Genomic DNA, 21,143 nt, shown 5'->3' on the forward strand with positions numbered 1-21,143 from the left:
CTGTTCACCTGGTAACATGTCCTGTGTCTATTAAACCATCAGGGGAACACATTCTCCTCACTTATACTGTTCACCTGCTTACATGTCCCGTGTATATTAAACCATCAGGGGAACACACTCTCCTCACTTATACTGTTCACCTGCTAACATGTCCCGTGTATATTAAACCATCAGGGGAAAGCCCTCTCCTCACTTATACTGTTGAGCTGGTAACATGTCGCGTGTATATTATACCATCAGGGGAACACACGGTCCATACTTATACTGTTCACCTGCCAACATGTCCCGTGTATATTAAACGATCAGGGGATAGCCCTCTCCTCACTTATGCTGTTCAGCTGGTAACATGTCCCGTGTATATTATACCATCAGGGGAACACACTCTCCTCACTTATACTGTTCAACTGGTAACATATCCCGTGTATATTAAACCATCAAGGGAACACACTCGCCTCACTTATACTGTTCACCTGGTAACATGTCCCGTGTATATTAAACCATCAGGGGAATACATTCTCCTCACTTATACTGTTCACCAGCTAACATGTCCCGTGTATATTGAACCATCAGGGGAATGCAGTATCCTCACTTATACTGTTCACCTGGTAACATGTCCCGTGTATATCAAACCATCAGGGGAACACATTCTCCTCACTTATACTGTTCACCTGGTAACATGTCCCTTTTATATTAAACCATCAAGGGAAAGCCCTCTCCACACTTATACTGTTCAGCTGGTAACATGTCCCGTGTATATTATACCATCAGGGGAACGCACTGTCCTCACTTATACTGTTCACCTGGTAACATGTCCCGTGTATATTATAACATCAGGGGAACACACTCTCCTCACTTAAACTGTTCACCTGGTAACATGTCCCGTGTATATTAAACCATCAGGGGAACACACTCTCCTCACTTATACTGTTCACCTGGTAACATGTCCCGTGCATATTAAACCATCAGGGGAAATCCCTCTCCTCACTTATTCTGTTCACCTGTTAATAAGTCCCGTGTATATTAAACCATCAGGGGAACACACTCTCCTCACTTATAGTGTTCACCTGCTAACATGTCCCGTGTATATTAAACCATCAGGGGAACACACTCTCCTCACTTATACTGTTCACCTGCTAACATGTCCGTGTATATTAAACCATCAGGGGAACACACTCTCCTCACTTCTACTGTTCACCTGGTAACATGTCCCGTGTATATTAAACCATCTGGAGAACACACTCTCCTCACTTATACTGTTCACCTGGTAACATGTCCCCTGCCTGTTAAACCATCATGGGAACACACTCTCCTCACTTATACTGTTCACCTGGTGACACGTCCCGTCAGTATTAAACAATCATTGGATCACACTCTCCTCACTTATAATGTTCACCTGGTAACATGTCCCGGGTGTATTAAACCATCAGGGGAACACTATCTCCTCACTTATACTGTTGACCTGGTAACATGTCCCGTGCATGTTAAACCATCAGGGGAAGTACTCTCCTCACTTATACTGTTCACATGGTAACATGTCCCGTGTATATTAAACAATCAGGGGAACACACTCTACTCACTTATACTGTTCACCTGCTAACATGTCCCGTGTATATTAAACCATCAGGGGAACACACTCTCCTCACTTACACTGTTCACCTGGTAACATGTCCCGTGTATATTAAACCATCAGGGGAAATCCCTCTCCTCACTTATTCTGTTCACCTGGTAATAAGTCCCGTGTATATTAAACCATCAGGGGAACACACTCTCCTCACTTATTCTGTTCACCTGGTCACATGCCCCGTGTATATTAAACCATCTGGGGAACACACTCTCCTCTCTTATACTGTTCACCTGGTAACATGTCCCGTGTATATTTAACAATCAGGGGAACACACTCTCCTCACTTATACTGTTCACCTGGTAACATGTCCCGTGTATATTAAACCATCAGGGGAACACATTCTCCTCACTGATACTGTTCACCTGCTAACATGTCCCGTGTATATTAAACAATGAGGGGAACACACTCTCCTCACTTATACTCGTCACCTTGTAACATGTCCCACGTGTATTAAGCAATCAGGGGAACAGGCTCTCTTCACTTATGCTGTTCAGCTGGTAACATGTCCCGTGTATATTATACCATCAGGGGAACACACTCTCCGCACTTATACTGTTCAACTGGTAACATATCCCGTGTATATTAAACCATCAGGGGAACACACTCTCCTCACTTATACTGTTCACCTGGTAACATGTCCCGTGTATATTAAACCATCAGTGGAATACATTCTCCTCACTTATACTGTTCACCAGCTAACATGTCCCGTGTATATTGAACCATCAGGGGAATACAGTATCCTCACTTATACTGTTCACCTGGTAACATGTCCCTTGTATATCAAACCATCAGGGGAACACATTCTCCTCACTAATACTGTTCACCTGGTAACAGGTCCCTTTTATATTAAACCATCAGGGGAAAGCCCTCTCCACACTTATACTGTTCAGCTGGTAACATGTCCCGTGTATATTATACCATCAGGGGAACACACTGTCTTCACTTATACTGTTCACCTGGTAACATGTCCCGTGTATATTAAAACATCAGGGGAACACACTCTCCTCACTTAAACTGTTCACCTGGTAACATGTCCCGTGTATATTAAACCATGAGGGGAACACACTCTCCTCACTTATACTGTTCACCTGGTAACATGCCCGTGTATATTAAACCATCAGGGGAAAGCCCTCTCCTCACTTATTCTGTTCACCTGGTAATAAGTCCCGTGTATATTAAACCATCAGGGGAACACACTCTCCTCACTTATAGTGTTCACCTGCTAACATGTCCCGTGTATATTAAACCATCAGGGGAACACACTCTCCTCACTTCTACTGTTCACCTGGTAACATGTCCCGTGTATATTAAACCATCTGGGGAACACACTCTCCTCACTTATACTGTTCACCTGGTAACATGTCCCCTGCCTGTTAAACCATCATGGGAACACACTCTCCTCACTTATACTGTTCACCTGGTGACACGTCCCGTCAGTATTAAACAATCATTGGATCACACTCTCCTCACTTATAATGTTCATCTGGTAACATGTCACGGGTGTATTAAACCATCAGGGGAACACACTCTCCTCACTTATACTGTTGACCTGGTAACATGTCCCGTGCATGTTAAACCATCAGGGGAAGTACTCTCCTCACTTATACTGTTCACCTGGTAACATGTCCCGTGTATATTAAACAATCAGGCGAACACACTCTACTCACTTATACTGTTCACCTGCTAACATGTCCCGTGAAGATGAAACCATCAGGGGAACACACTCTCCTCACTTACACTGTTCACCTGGTAACATGTCCCGTGTATATTAAACCATCAGGGGAAATCCCTCTCCTCACTTATTCTGTTCACCTGGTAATAAGTCCCGTGTATATTAAACCATCAGGGGAACACATTCTCCTCACTGATACTGTTCACCTGCTAACATGTCCCGTGTATATTAAACAATGAGGGGAACACACTCTCCTCACTTATACTCGTCACCTTGTAACATGTCCCACGTGTATTAAGCAATCAGGGGAACACACTCTCCTCACTTATACTGTTCACCTGCTAACATGTCCGTGTATATTAAACCATCAGGGGAACACACTCTCCTCACTTCTACTGTTCACCTGGTAACATGTCCCGTGTATATTAAACCATCTGGAGAACACACTCTCCTCACTTATACTGTTCACCTGGTAACATGTCCCCTGCCTGTTAAACCATCATGGGAACACACTCTCCTCACTTATACTGTTCACCTGGTGACACGTCCCGTCAGTATTAAACAATCATTGGATCACACTCTCCTCACTTATAATGTTCACCTGGTAACATGTCCCGGGTGTATTAAACCATCAGGGGAACACACTCTCCTCACTTATACTGTTGACCTGGTAACATGTCCCGTGCATGTTAAACCATCAGGGGAAGTACTCTCCTCACTTATACTGTTCACATGGTAACATGTCCCGTGTATATTAAACAATCAGGGGAACACACTCTACTCACTTATACTGTTCACCTGCTAACATGTCCCGTGTATATTAAACCATCAGGGGAACACACTCTCCTCACTTACACTGTTCACCTGGTAACATGTCCCGTGTATATTAAACCATCAGGGGAAATCCCTCTCCTCACTTATTCTGTTCACCTGGTAATAAGTCCCGTGTATATTAAACCATCAGGGGAACACACTCTCCTCACTTATACTGTTCACCTGGTCACATGCCCCGTGTATATTAAACCATCTGGGGAACACACTCTCCTCACTTATACTGTTCACCTGGTAACATGTCCCGTGTATATTTAACAATCAGGGGAACACACTCTCCTCACTTATACTGTTCACCTGGTAACATGTCCCGTGTATATTAAACCATCAGGGGAACACATTCTCCTCACTGATACTGTTCACCTGCTAACATGTCCCGTGTATATTAAACAATGAGGGGAACACACTCTCCTCACTTATACTCGTCACCTTGTAACATGTCCCACGTGTATGAAGCAATCAGGGGAACAGGCTCTCTTCACTTATGCTGTTCAGCTGGTAACATGTCCCGTGTATATTATACCATCAGGGGAACACACTCTCCTCACTTATACTGTTCAACTGGTAACATATCCCGTGTATATTAAACCATCAGGGGAACACACTCTCCTCACTTATACTGTTCACCTGGTAACATGTCCCGTGTATATTAAACCATCAGTGGAATACATTCTCCTCACTTATACTGTTCACCAGCTAACATGTCCCGTGTATATTGAACCATCAGGGGAATACAGTATCCTCACTTATACTGTTCACCTGGTAACATGTCCCTTGTATATCAAACCATCAGGGGAACACATTCTCCTCACTAATACTGTTCAACTGGTAACAGGTCCCTTTTATATTAAACCATCAGGGGAAAGCCCTCTCCACACTTATACTGTTCAGCTGGTAACATGTCCCGTGTATATTATACCATCAGGGGAACACACTGTCTTCACTTATACTGTTCACCTGGTAACATGTCCCGTGTATATTAAAACATCAGGGGAACACACTCTCCTCACTTAAACTGTTCACCTGGTAACATGTCCCGTGTATATTAAACCATGAGGGGAACACACTCTCCTCACTTATACTGTTCACCTGGTAACATGCCCGTGTATATTAAACCATCAGGGGAAAGCCCTCTCCTCACTTATTCTGTTCACCTGGTAATAAGTCCCGTGTATATTAAACCATCAGGGGAACACACTCTCCTCACTTATAGTGTTCACCTGCTAACATGTCCCGTGTATATTAAACCATCAGGGGAACACACTCTCCTCACTTCTACTGTTCACCTGGTAACATGTCCCGTGTATATTAAACCATCTGGGGAACACACTCTCCTCACTTATACTGTTCACCTGGTAACATGTCCCCTGCCTGTTAAACCATCATGGGAACACACTCTCCTCACTTATACTGTTCACCTGGTGACACGTCCCGTCAGTATTAAACAATCATTGGATCACACTCTCCTCACTTATAATGTTCATCTGGTAACATGTCCCGGGTGTATTAAACCATCAGGGGAACACACTCTCCTCACTTATACTGTTGACCTGGTAACATGTCCCGTGCATGTTAAACCATCAGGGGAAGTACTCTCCTCACTTATACTGTTCACCTGGTAACATGTCCCGTGTATATTAAACAATCAGGCGAACACACTCTACTCACTTATACTGTTCACCTGGTAACATGTCCCGTGTATATTAAACCATCAGGGGAACACACTCTCCTCACTTACACTGTTCACCTGGTAACATGTCCCGTGTATATTAAACCATCAGGGGAAATCCCTCTCCTCACTTATTCTGTTCACCTGGTAATAAGTCCCGTGTATATTAAACCATCAGGGGAACACATTCTCCTCACTGATACTGTTCACCTGCTAACATGTCCCGTGTATATTAAACAATGAGGGGAACACACTCTCCTCACTTATACTCGTCACCTTGTAACATGTCCCACGTGTATTAAGCAATCAGGGGAACAGGCTCTCTTCACTTATGCTGTTCAGCTGGTAACATGTCCCGTGTATATTATACCATCAGGGGAACACACTCTCCTCACTTATACTGTTCAACTGGTAACATATCCCGTGTATATTAAACCATCAGGGGAACACACTCTCCTCACTTATACTGTTCACCTGGTAACATGTCCCGTGTATATTAAACCATCAGTGGAATACATTCTCCTCACTTATACTGTTCACCAGCTAACATGTCCCGTGTATATTGAACCATCAGGGGAATACAGTATCCTCACTTATACTGTTCACCTGGTAACATGTCCCTTGTATATCAAACCATCAGGGGAACACATTCTCCTCACTAATACTGTCCACCTGGTAACAGGTCCCTTTTATATTAAACCATCAGGGGAAAGCCCTCTCCACACTTATACTGTTCAGCTGGTAACATGTCCCGTGTATATTATACCATCAGGGGAACACACTGTCTTCACTTATACTGTTCACCTGGTAACATGTCCCGTGTATATTAAAACATCAGGGGAACACACTCTCCTCACTTAAACTGTTCACCTGGTAACATGTCCCGTGTATATTAAACCATGAGGGGAACACACTCTCCTCACTTATACTGTTCACCTGGTAACATGCCCGTGTATATTAAACCATCAGGGGAAAGCCCTCTCCTCACTTATTCTGTTCACCTGGTAATAAGTCCCGTGTATATTAAACCATCAGGGGAACACACTCTCCTCACTTATAGTGTTCACCTGCTAACATGTCCCGTGTATATTAAACCATCAGGGGAACACACTCTCCTCACTTCTACTGTTCACCTGGTAACATGTCCCGTGTATATTAAACCATCTGGGCAACACACTCTCCTCACTTATACTGTTCACCTGGTAACATGTCCCCTGCCTGTTAAACCATCATGGGAACACACTCTCCTCACTTATACTGTTCACCTGGTGACACGTCCCGTCAGTATTAAACAATCATTGGATCACACTCTCCTCACTTATAATGTTCATCTGGTAACATGTCCCGGGTGTATTAAACCATCAGGGGAACACACTCTCCTCACTTATACTGTTGACCTGGTAACATGTCCCGTGCATGTTAAACCATCAGGGGAAGTACTCTCCTCACTTATACTGTTCACCTGGTAACATGTCCCGTGTATATTAAACAATCAGGCGAACACACTCTACTCACTTATACTGTTCACCTGCTAACATGTCCCGTGTATATTAAACCATCAGGGGAACACACTCTCCTCACTTACACTGTTCACCAGGTAACATGTCCCGTGTATATTAAACCATCAGGGGAAATCCCTCTCCTCACTTATTCTGTTCACCTGGTAATAAGTCCCGTGTATATTAAACCATCAGGGGAACACACTCTCCTCACTTATACTGTTCACCTGGTCACATGTCCCGTGTATATTAAACCATCTGGGGAACACACTCTCCTCACTTATACTGTTCACCTGGTAACATGTCCCGTGTATATTTAACAATCAGGGGAACACACTCTCCTCACTTATACTCGTCACCTTGTAACATGTCCCACGTATATTAAGCAATCAGGGGAACAGGCTCTCTTCACTTAGTCTGTTCACCTGGTAACATGTCCCATGTATATTAAACCATCAGGGGAACACACTCTCTTCACATATCCTGTTCACCTGGTAACATGTCCCGTGTATATTAGACCAACAGGAGAACACACTCTCCTCACTTCTACTGTTCACCTGGTAACATGTCCCCTGCCTGTTAAACTATCATGGGAACACACTCTCCTCACTTATACTCGTCACCTTGTAACATGTCCCACGTATATTTAACAATCAGGGGAACAGGCTCTCTTCACTTAGTCTGTTCACCTGGTAACATGTCCCATGTATATTAAACCATCAGGGGAACACACTCTCTTCACATATACTGTTCACCTGGTAACATGTCCCGTGTATATTAGACCAACAGGGGAACACACTCTCCTCACTTCTACTGTTCACCTGGTAACATGTCCCCTGCCTGTTAAACTATCATGGGAACACACTCTCCTCACTTCTACTCTTCATCTGGTGACACGTCCCGTGCGTGTTAAACCATCAGGGGAACACACTCTCCTCACCTATACTGCTCACCTGGTAACATGTCCGCTGAGTATTTAACAATCAGGGGGACACACTCTCCTGACTTATTCTGTTCACCTGGTAATAAGTCCCGTGTATATTAAACCATCAGGGGAACACACTCTCCTCACTTATACTGTTCACCTGGTAACATGTCCCGTGTATATTAAACCATCTGGGGAACACACTCTCCTCACTTATACTGTTCACCTGGCAACATGTCCCGTGTATATTTAACAATCAGGGGAACACACTCTCCTCACTTATACTGTTCACCTGGTAACATGTCCCGTGTATATTAAACCATCAGGGGAACACTTACTCCTCACTGATACGGTTCACCTGCTAACATGTCCCGTGTATATTAAACAATGAGGGGAACACACACTCCTCACTTATACTCTTCACCTTGTAACATGTCCCACGTATATTAAGCAATCAGGGGAACAGGCTCTCTTCTCTTATTCTGTTCACCTGGTAACATGTCCCATGTATATTAAACCATCAGCGGAACACACTCACCTCACTTATACTGTTCACCTGGTCACATGTCCCGTGTATATTAAACCATCTGGGGAACACACTCTCCTCACTTATACTGTTCACCTGGTAACATGTCCCGTGTATATTAAACAATGAGGGGAACACACTCTCCTCACTTATACTCTTCACCTTGTAACATGTCCCACGTATATTAAGCAATCAGGGGAACAGGCTCTCTTCACTTATTCTGTTCACCTGGTAACATGTCCCATGTATATTAGACCATCTGCGGAACCTACTCTCCTCACTTCTACTCTTCATCTGGTGACACGTCCCGTGCGTGTTAAACCATCAGGGGAGCACACTCTCCTCACTTATACTGCTCACCTGGTAACATGTCCCGTGAGTATTAAACAATCAGGGGGACACACTCTCCTGACTTATACTTTTCACCTGGTATCATGTCCCGTGTATATTAAACCATCAGGGGAACACATTCTCCTCACTTATACTGTTCACCTGGTAACATGTCCTGTGTCTATTAAACCATCAGGGGAACACAGTCTCTTCACTTATACTGTTCACCTGGTAACATGTCCCGTGTGTATTAAACCATCAGGGGAATACATTCTCCTCACTTATACTGTTCACCTGCTTACATGTCCCGTGTATATTAAACCATCAGGGGAACACACTCTCCTCACTTATACTGTTCACCTGCTAACATGTCCCGTGTATATTAAACCATCAGGGGAAAGCCCTCTCCTCACTTATACTGTTGAGCTGGTAACATGTCGCGTGTATATTATACCATCAGGGGAACACACGGTCCATACTTATACTGTTCACCTGCCAACATGTCCCGTGTATATTAAACGATCAGGGGATAGCCCTCTCCTCACTTATGCTGTTCAGCTGGTAACATGTCCCGTGTATATTATACCATCAGGGGAACACACTCTCCTCACTTATACTGTTCAACTGGTAACATATCCCGTGTATATTAAACCATCAAGGGAACACACTCTCCTCACTTATACTGTTCACCTGGTAACATGTCCCGTGTATATTAAACCATCAGGGGAATACATTCTCCTCACTTATACTGTTCACCAGCTAACATGTCCCGTGTATATTGAACCATCAGGGGAATGCAGGATCCTCACTTATACTGTTCACCTGGTAACATGTCCCGTGTATATCAAACCATCAGGGGAACACATTCTCCTCACTTATACTGTTCACCTGGTAACATGTCCCTTTTATATTAAACCATCAAGGGAAAGCCCTCTCCACACTTATACTGTTCAGCTGGTAACATGTCCCATGTATATTATACCATCAGGGGAACACACTGTCCTCACTTATACTGTTCACATGGTAACATGTCCCGTGTATATTATAACATCAGGGGAACACACTCTCCTCACTTAAACTGTTCACCTGGTAACATGTCCCGTGTATATTAAACCATCAGGGGAACACACTCTCCTCACTTATACTGTTCACCTGGTAACATGTCCCGTGCATATTAAACCATCAGGGGAAAGCCCTCTCCTCACTTAACTGTTCACCTGTTAATAAGTCCCGTGTATATTAAACCATCAGGGGAACACACTCTCCTCACTTATAGTGTTCACCTGCTAACATGTCCCGTGTATATTAAACCATCAGGGGAACACACTCTCCTCACTTATACTGTTCACCTGCTAACATGTCCGTCTATATTAAACCATCAGGGGAACACACTCTCCTCACTTATACTGTTCACCTGGTAACATGTCCCGTGTATATTAAACCATCTGGGGAACACACTCTCCTCACTTATACTGTTCACCTGGTAACATGTCCCCTGCCTGTTAAACCATCATGGGAACACACTCTCCTCACTTATACTGTTCACCTGGTGACACGTCCCGTCAGCATTAAACAATCATTGGATCACACTCTCCTCACTTATAATGTTCACCTGGTAACATGTCCCGTGTATATTAAACAATCAGGGGAACACACTCTACTCACTTATACTGTTCACCTGCTAACATGTCCCGTGTATATTAAACCATCAGGGGAACACACTCTCCTCACTTACACTGTTCACCTGGTAACATGTCCCGTGTATATTAAACCATCAGGGGAAATCCCTCTCCTCACTTATTCTGTTCACCTGGTAATAAGTCCCGTGTACATTAAACCATCAGGGGAACACACTCTCCTCACTTATACTGTTCACCTGGTCACATGCCCCGTGTATATTAAACCATCTGGGGAACACACTCTCCTCACTTATACTGTTCACCTGGTAACATGTCCCGTGTATATTTAACAATCAGGGGAACACACTCTCCTCACTTATACTGTTCACCTGGTAACATGTCCCGTGTATATTAAACCATCAGGGGAACACATTCTCCTCACTGATACTGTTCACCTGCTAACATGTCCCGTGTATATTAAACAATGAGGGGAACACACTCTCCTCACTTATACTCGTCACCTTGTAACATGTCCCACGTGTATTAAGCAATCAGGGGAACAGGCTCTCTTCACTTATGCTGTTCAGCTGGTAACATGTCCCGTGTATATTATACCATCAGGGGAACACACTCTCCTCACTTATACTGTTCAACTGGTAACATATCCCGTGTATATTAAACCATCAGGGGAACACACTCTCCTCACTTATACTGTTCACCTGGTAACATGTCCCGTGTATATTAAACCATCAGTGGAATACATTCTCCTCACTTATACTGTTCACCAGCTAACATGTCCCGTGTATATTGAACCATCAGGGGAATACAGTATCCTCACTTATACTGTTCACCTGGTAACATGTCCCTTGTATATCAAACCATCAGGGGAACACATTCTCCTCACTAATACTGTTCACCTGGTAACAGGTCCCTTTTATATTAAACCATCAGGGGAAAGCCCTCTCCACACTTATACTGTTCAGCTGGTAACATGTCCCGTGTATATTATACCATCAGGGGAACACACTGTCCTCACTTATAGTGTTCACCTGGTAACATGTCCCGTGTATATTAAAACATCAGGGGAACACACTCTCCTCACTTAAACTGTTCACCTGGTAACATGTCCCGTGTATATTAAACCATGAGGGGAACACACTCTCCTCACTTATACTGTTCACCTGGTAACATGCCCGTGTATATTAAACCATCAGGGGAAAGCCCTCTCCTCACTTATTCTGTTCACCTGGTAATAAGTCCCGTGTATATTAAACCATCAGGGGAACACACTCTCCTCACTTATAGTGTTCACCTGCTAACATGTCCCGTGTATATTAAACCCTCATGGGAACACACTCTCCTCACTTATACTGTTCACCTGGTGACACGTCCCGTCAGTATTAAACAATCATTGGATCACACTCTCCTCACTTATAATGTTCATCTGGTAACATGTCCCGGGTGTATTAAACCATCAGGGGAACACACTCTCCTCACTTATACTGTTGACCTGGTAACATGTCCCGTGCATGTTAAACCATCAGGGGAAGTACTCTCCTCACTTATACTGTTCACCTGGTAACATGTCCCGTGTATATTAAACAATCAGGGGAACACACTCTACTCACTTATACTGTTCACCTGCTAACATGTCCCGTGTATATTAAACCATCAGGGGAACACACTCTCCTCACTTACACTGTTCACCTGGTAACATGTCCCGTGTATATTAAACCATCAGGGGAAATCCCTCTCCTCACTTATTCTGTTCACCTGGTAATAAGTCCCGTGTATATTAAACCATCAGGGGAACACACTCTCCTCACTTATACTGTTCACCTGGTCACATGTCCCGTGTATATTAAACCATCTGGGGAACACACTCTCCTCACTTATACTGTTCACCTGGTAACATGTCCCGTGTATATTTAACAATCAGGGGAACACACTCTCCTCACTTATACTCGTCACCTTGTAACATGTCCCACGTATATTAAGCAATCAGGGGAACAGGCTCTCTTCACTTAGTCTGTTCACCTGGTAACATGTCCCATGTATATTAAACCATCAGGGGAACACACTCTCTTCACATATCCTGTTCACCTGGTAACATGTCCCGTGTATATTAGACCAACAGGAGAACACACTCTCCTCACTTCTACTGTTCACCTGGTAACATGTCCCCTGCCTGTTAAACTATCATGGGAACACACTCTCCTCACTTATACTCGTCACCTTGTAACATGTCCCACGTATATTTAACAATCAGGGGAACAGGCTCTCTTCACTTAGTCTGTTCACCTGGTAACATGTCCCATGTATATTAAACCATCAGGGGAACACACTCTCTTCACATATACTGTTCACCTGGTAACATGTCCCGTGTATATTAGACCAACAGGGGAACACACTCTCCTCACTTCTACTGTTCACCTGGTAACATGTCCCCTGCCTGTTAAACTATCATGGGAACACACTCTCCTCACTTCTACTCTTCATCTGGTGACACGTCCCGTGCGTGTTAAACCATCAGGGGAACACACTCTCCTCACCTATACTGCTCACCTGGTAACATGTCCCCTGAGTATTTAACAATCAGGGGGACACACTCTCCTGACTTATACTTTTCACCTGGTATCATGTCCCGTGTATATTAAACCATCAGGGGAACACATTCTCCTCACTTATACTGTTCACCAGCTAACATGTCCAGTGTATATTAAAACATCAGGGGAACACAGTCTCCTCACTTATACTGTTCACCTGGTAACATGTCCCGTGTATATTAAACCATCAGGGGAATACATTCTCCTCACTTATACTGTTCACCTGCTTACATGTCCCGTGTATATTAAACCATCAGGGGAACACACTCTCCTCACTTATACTGTTCACCTGCCAACATGTCCCGTGTATATTAAACGATCAGGGGATAGCCCTCTCCTCACTTATGCTGTTCTGCTGGTAACATGTCCCGTGTATATTAAACCATCAGGGGAATACATTCTCCTCACTTATACTGTTCACCAGCTAACATGTCCCGTGTATATTGAACCATCAGGGGAATACAGTATCCTCACTTATACTGTTCACCTGGTAACATGTCCCGTGTATATCAAACCATCAGGGGAACACATTCTCCTCACTTATACTGTTCACCTGGTAACATGTCCCTTTTATATTAAACCATCAGGGGAAAGCCCTCTCCACACTTATACTGTTCAGCTGGTAACATGTCCCGTGTATATTATACCATCAGGGGAACACACTGTCCTCACTTATACTGTTCACCTGGTAACATGTCCCGTGTATATTAAACCATCAGGGGAATACATTCTCCTCACTTATACTGTTCACCAGCTAACATGTCCCGTGTATATTGAACCATCAGGGGAATACAGTATCCTCACTTATACTGTTCACCTGGTAACATGTCCTGTGTATATCAAACCATCAGGGGAACACATTCTCCTCACTTATACTGTTCACCTGGTAACTTGTCCCTTTTATATTAAACCATCAGGGGAAAGCCCTCTCCACACTGATACTGTTCAGCTGGTAACATGTCCCGTGTATATTATACCATCAGGGGAACACACTGTCCTCACTTATACTGTTCACCTGGTAACATGTCCCGTGTATATTAAAACATCAGGGGAACACACTCTCCTCACTTAAACTGTTCACCTGGTAACATGTCCCGTGTATATTAAACCATCAGGGGAACACACTCTCTTCACTTATTCTGTTCACCTGGTAACATGTCCCATGTATATTAGACCATCTGCGGAACCTACTCTCCTCACTTCTACTCTTCATCTGGTGACACGTCCCGTGCGTGTTAAACCATCAGGGGAACACACTCTCCTCACTTATACTGCTCACCTGGTAACATGTCCCGTGAGTATTAAACAATCAGGGGGACACACTCTCCTGACTTATACTTTTCACCTGGTATCATGTCCCGTGTATATTAAACCATCAGGGGAACACATTCTCCTCACTTATACTGTTCACCTGGTAACATGTCCTGTGTCTATTAAACCATCAGGGGAACACAGTCTCCTCACTTATACTGTTCACCTGGTAACATGTCCCGTGTGTATTAAACCATCAGGGGAATACATTCTCCTCACTTATACTGTTCACCTGCTTACATGTCCCGTGTATATTAAACCATCAGGGGAACAACCTCTCCTCACTTATACTGTTCACCTGCTAACATGTCCCGTGTATATTAAACCATCAGGGGAAAGCCCTCTCCTCACTTATGCTGTTCAGCCGGTAACATGTCCCGTGTATATTATACCATCAGGGGAACACACTCTCCTCACTTATACTGTTCACCTGCCAACATGTCCCGTGTATATTAAACCATCAAGGGAACACACTCTCCTCACTTATACTGTTCACCTGGTAACATGTCCCGTGTATATTAAACCATCAGGGGAATACATTCTCCTCACTTCTCCTGTTCACCAGCTAACATGTCCCGTGTATATTGAACCATCAGGGGAATGCAGTATCCTCACTTATACTGTTCACCTGGTAACATGTCCCGTGTATATCAAACCATCAGGGGAACACATTCTCCTCACTTATACTGTTCACCTGGTAACATGTCCCTTTTATATTAAACCATCAGGGGAAAGCCCTCTCCACACTTATACTGTTCAGCTGGTAACATGTCCCGTGTATATTATACCATCAGGGGAACACACTTTCCTCACTTATAATGTTCACCTGGTAACATGTCCCGTGTATATTAAAACATCAGGGGAACACACTCTCCTCACTTAAACTGTTCACCTGGTAACATGTCCCGTGTATATTAAACCATCAGGGGAACACACTCTCCTCACTTATACTGTTCACCTGGTAACATGTCCCGTGCATATTAAACCATCAGGGGAAAGCCCTCTCCTCACTTATTCTGTTCACCTGTTAATAAGTCCCGTGTATATTAAACCATCAGGGGAACACACTCTCCTCACTTATAGTGTTCACCTGCTAACATGTCCCGTGTATATTAAACCATCAGGGGAACACACTCTCCTCACTTATACTGTTCACCTGCTAACATGTCCGTGTATATTAAACCATCAGGGGAACAAACTCTCCTCACTTCTACTGTTCACATGGTAACATGTCCCGTGTATATTAAACCATCTGGGGAACACACTCTCCTCACTTATACTGTTCACCTGGTAACATGTCCCCTGCCTGTTAAACCATCATGGGAACACACTCTCCTCACTTATACTGTTGACCTGGTAACATGTCCCGTGTATATTAAACCATCAGGGGAAATCCCTCCCCTCACTTATTCTGTTCACCTGGTAATAAGTCCCGTGTATATTAAACCATCAGGGGAACACACTCTCCTCACTTATACTGTTCACCTGGTCACATGCCCCCTGTATATTAAACCATCTGGGGAACACACTCTCCTCACTTATACTGTTCACCTGGTAACATGTCCCGTGTATATTTAACAATCAGGGGAACACACTCTCCTCACTTATACTGTTCACCTGGTAACATGTCCCGTGTATATTAAACCATCAGGGGAACACATCCTCCTCACTTATACTGTTCACCTGCTAACATGTCCCGTGTATATTAAACAATGAGGGGAACACACTCTCCTCACTTATACTCGTCACCTTGTAACATGTCCCACGTGTATTAAGCAATCAGGGGAACAGGCTCTCTTCACTTATGCTGTTCAGCTGGTAACATGTCCCGTGTATATTATACCATCAGGGGAACACACTCTCCTCACTTATACTGTTCAACTGGTAACATATCCCGTGTATATTAAACCATCAGGGGAACACACTCTCCTCACTTATACTGTTCACCTGGTAACATGTCCCGTGTATATTAAACCATCAGTGGAATACATTCTCCTCACTTATACTGTTCACCAGCTAACATGTCCCGTGTATATTGAACCATCAGGGGAATGCAGTATCCTCACTTATACTGTTCACCTGGTAACATGTCCCTTGTATATCAAACCATCAGGGGAACACATTCTCCTCACTAATACTGTTCACCTTGTAACAGGTCCCTTTTATATTAAACCATCAGGGGAAAGCCCTCTCCACACTTATACTGTTCAGCTGGTAACATGTCCCGTGTATATTATACCATCAGGGGAACACACTGTCCTCACTTATACTGTTCACCTGGTAACATGTCCCGTCTATATTAAAACATCAGGGGAAAACACTCTCCTCACTTAAACTGTTCACCTGGTAACATGTCCCGTGTATATTAAACCATCAGGGGAACACACTCTCCTCACTTATACTGTTCACCTGGTAACATGTCCCGTGTATATTAAACCATCAGGGGAAAGCCCTCTCCTCACTTATTCTGTTCACCTGGTAATAAGTCCCGTGTATATTAAACCATCAGGGGAACACACTCTCCTCACTTATAGTGTTCACCTGCTAACATGTCCCGTGTATATTAAACCATCAGGGGAACACACTCTCCTCACTTCTACTGTTCACCTGGTAACATGTCCCGTGTATATTAAACCATCAGGGGAACACACTCTCCTCACTTATACTGTTCACCTGGTAACATGTCCCGTGCATATTAAACCATCAGGGGAAAGCCCTCTCCTCACTTATTCTGTTCACCTGTTAATAAGTCCCGTGTATATTAAACCATCAGGGGAACACACTCTCCTCACTTATAGTGTTCACCTGCTAACATGTCCCGTGTATATTAAACCATCAGGGGAACACACTCTCCTCACTTATACTGTTCACCTGCTAACATGTCCGTGTATATTAAACCATCAGGGGAACACACTCTCCTCACTTCTACTGTTCACATGGTAAAATGTCCCGTGTATATTAAACCATCTGGGGAACACACTCTCCTCACTTATACTGTTCACCTGGTAACATGTCCCCTGCCTGTTAAACCATCATGGGAACACACTCTCCTCACTTATACTGTTCACCTGGTGACACGTCCCGTCAGTATTAAACAGTCATTGGATCACACTCTCCTCACTTATAATGTTCACCTGGTAACATGTCCCGGGTGTATTAAACCATCAGGGGAACACACTCTCCTCACTTATACTGTTGACCTGGTAACATGTCCCGTGCATGTTAAACCATCAGGGGAAGTACTCTCCTCACTTATACTGTTCACATGGTAACATGTCCCGTGTATATTAAACAATCAGGGGAACACACTCTACTCACTTATACTGTTCACCTGCTAACATGTCCCGTGTATATTAAACCATCAGGGGAACACACTCTCCTCACTTACACTGTTCACCTGGTAACATGTCCCGTGTATATTAAACCATCAGGGGAAATCCCTCTCCTCACTTATTCTGTTCACCTGGTAATAAGTCCCGTGTATATTAAACCATCAGGGGAACACACTCTCCTCACTTATACTGTTCACCTGGTCACATGCCCCCTGTATATTAAACAATCTGGGGAACACACTCTCCTCACTTATACTGTTCACCTGGTAACATGTCCCGTGTATATTTAACAATCAGGGGAACACACTCTCCTCACTTATACTGTTCACCTGGTAACATGTCCCGTGTATATTAAACCATCAGGGGAACACATTCTCCTCACTGATACTGTTCACCTGCTAACATGTCCCGTGTATATTAAACAATGAGGGGAACACACTCTCCTCACTTATACTCGTCACCTTGTAACATGTCCCACGTGTATTAAGCAATCAGGGGAACAGGCTCTCTTCACTTATGCTGTTCAGCTGGTAACATGTCCCGTGTATATTATACCATCAGGGGAACACACTCTCCTCACTTATACTGTTCAACTGGTAACATATCCCGTGTATATTAAACCATCAGGGGAACACACTCTCCTCACTTATACTGTTCACCTGGTAACATGTCCCGTGTATATTAAACCATCAGTGGAATACATTCTCCTCACTTATACTGTTCACCAGCTAACATGTCCCGTGTATATTGAACCATCAGGGGAATGCAGTATCCTCACTTATACTGTTCACCTGGTAACATGTCCCTTGTATATCAAACCATCAGGGGAACACATTCTCCTCACTAATACTGTTCACCTTGTAACAGGTCCCTTTTATATTAAACCATCAGGGGAAAGCCCTCTCCACACTTATACTGTTCAGCTGGTAACATGTCCCGTGTATATTATACCATCAGGGGAACACACTGTCCTCACTTATACTGTTCACCTGGTAACATGTCCCGTCTATATTAAAACATCAGGGGAAAACACTCTCCTCACTTAAACTGTTCACCTGGTAACATGTCCCGTGTATATTAAACCATCAGGGGAACACACTCTCCTCACTTATACTGTTCACCTGGTAACATGTCCCGTGTATATTAAACCATCAGGGGAAAGCCCTCTCCTCACTTATTCTGTTCACCTGGTAATAAGTCCCGTGTATATTAAACCATCAGGGGAACACACTCTCCTCACTTATAGTGTTCACCTGCTAACATGTCCCGTGTATATTAAACCATCAGGGGAACACACTCTCCTCACTTCTACTGTTCACCTGGTAACATGTCCCGTGTATATTAAACCATCTGGGGAACACACTCTCCTCACTTATACTGTTCACCTGGTAACATGTCCCCTGCCTGTTAAACCATCATGGGAACACACTCTCCTCACTTATACTGTTCACCTGGTGACACGTCCCGTCAGTATTAAACAATCATTGGATCACACTCTCCTCACTTATAATGTTCATCTGGTAACATGTCCCGGGTGTATTAAACCATCAGGGGAACACACTCTCCTCACTTATACTGTTGACCTGGTAACATGTCCCGTGCAAGTTAAACCATCAGGGGAAGTACTCTCCTCACTTATACTGTTCACCTGGTAACATGTCCCGTTCATATTAAACAATCAGGGGAACACACTCTACTCACTTATACTGTTCAGCTGGTAACATGTCCCGTGTATATTAAACCATCAGGGGAATACATTCTCCTCACTTATACTGTTCACCTGCTTACATGTCCCGTGTATATTAAACCATCAGGGGAACAACCTCTCCTCACTTATACTGTTCACCTGCTAACATGTCCCGTGTATATTAAACCATCAGGGGAAAGCCCTCTCCTCACTTATACTGTTCAGCTGGTAACATGTCGCGTGTATATTATACCATCAGGGGAACACACTGTCCATACTTATACTGTTCACCTGCCAACATGTCCCGTGTATATTAAACGATCAGGGGATAGCCCTCTCCTCACTTATGCTGTTCAGCTGGTAACATGTCCCGTGTATATTATACCATCAGGGGAACACACTCTCCTCACTTATACTGTTCAACTGGTAACATATCCCGTGTATATTAAACCATCAAGGGAACACACTCTCCTCACTTATACTGTTCACCTGGTAACATGTCCCGTGTATATTAAACCATCAGGGGAATACATTCTCCTCACTTATACTGTTCACCAGCTAACATGTCCCGTGTATATTGAACCATCAGGGGAATGCAGTATCCTCACTTATACTGTTCACCTGGTAACATGTCCCGTGTATATCAAACCATCAGGGGAACACATTCTCCTCACTTATACTGTTCATCTGGTAACATGTCCCGTGTATATCAAACCATCAGGGGAACACATTCTCCTCACTTATACTGTTCACCTGCTAACATGTCCGTGTATACTAAACCATCAGGGGAACACACTCTCCTCACTTCTACTGTTCACCTGGTAACATGTCCCGTGTATATTAAACCATCTGGGGAACACACTCTCCTCACTTATACTGTTCACCTGGTAACATGTCCCCTGCCTGTTAAACCATCATGGGAACACACTCTCCTCACTTATACTGTTCACCTGGTGACACGTCCCGTCAGTATTAAACAATCATTGGATCACACTCTCCTCACTTATAATGTTCACCTGGTAACATGTCCCGGGTGTATTAAACCATCAGGGGAACACACTCTCCTCACTTATACTGTTGACCTGGTAACATGTCCCGTGCATGTTAAACCATCAGGGGAAGTACTCTCCTCACTTATACTGTTCACATGGTAACATGTCCCGTGTATATTAAACAATCAGGGGAACACACTCTACTCACTTATACTGTTCACCTGCTAACATGTCCCGTGTATATTAAACCATCAGGGGAACACACTCTCCTCACTTACACTGTTCACCTGGTAACATGTCCCGTGTATATTAAACCATCAGGGGAAATCCCTCTCCTCACTTATTCTGTTCACCTGGTAATACGTCCCGTGTATATTAAACCATCAGGGGAACACACTCTCCTCACTTATACTGTTCACCTGGTCACATGTCCCGTGTATATTAAACCATCTGGGGAACACACTCTCCTCACTTATACTGTTCACCTGGTAACATGTCCCGTGTATATTTAACAATCAGG

Source organism: Heterodontus francisci, unplaced genomic scaffold (assembly GCF_036365525.1).
Source record: "Heterodontus francisci isolate sHetFra1 unplaced genomic scaffold, sHetFra1.hap1 HAP1_SCAFFOLD_75, whole genome shotgun sequence".
In the NCBI taxonomy this organism is placed as follows: Eukaryota; Metazoa; Chordata; class Chondrichthyes; order Heterodontiformes; family Heterodontidae; genus Heterodontus; species Heterodontus francisci.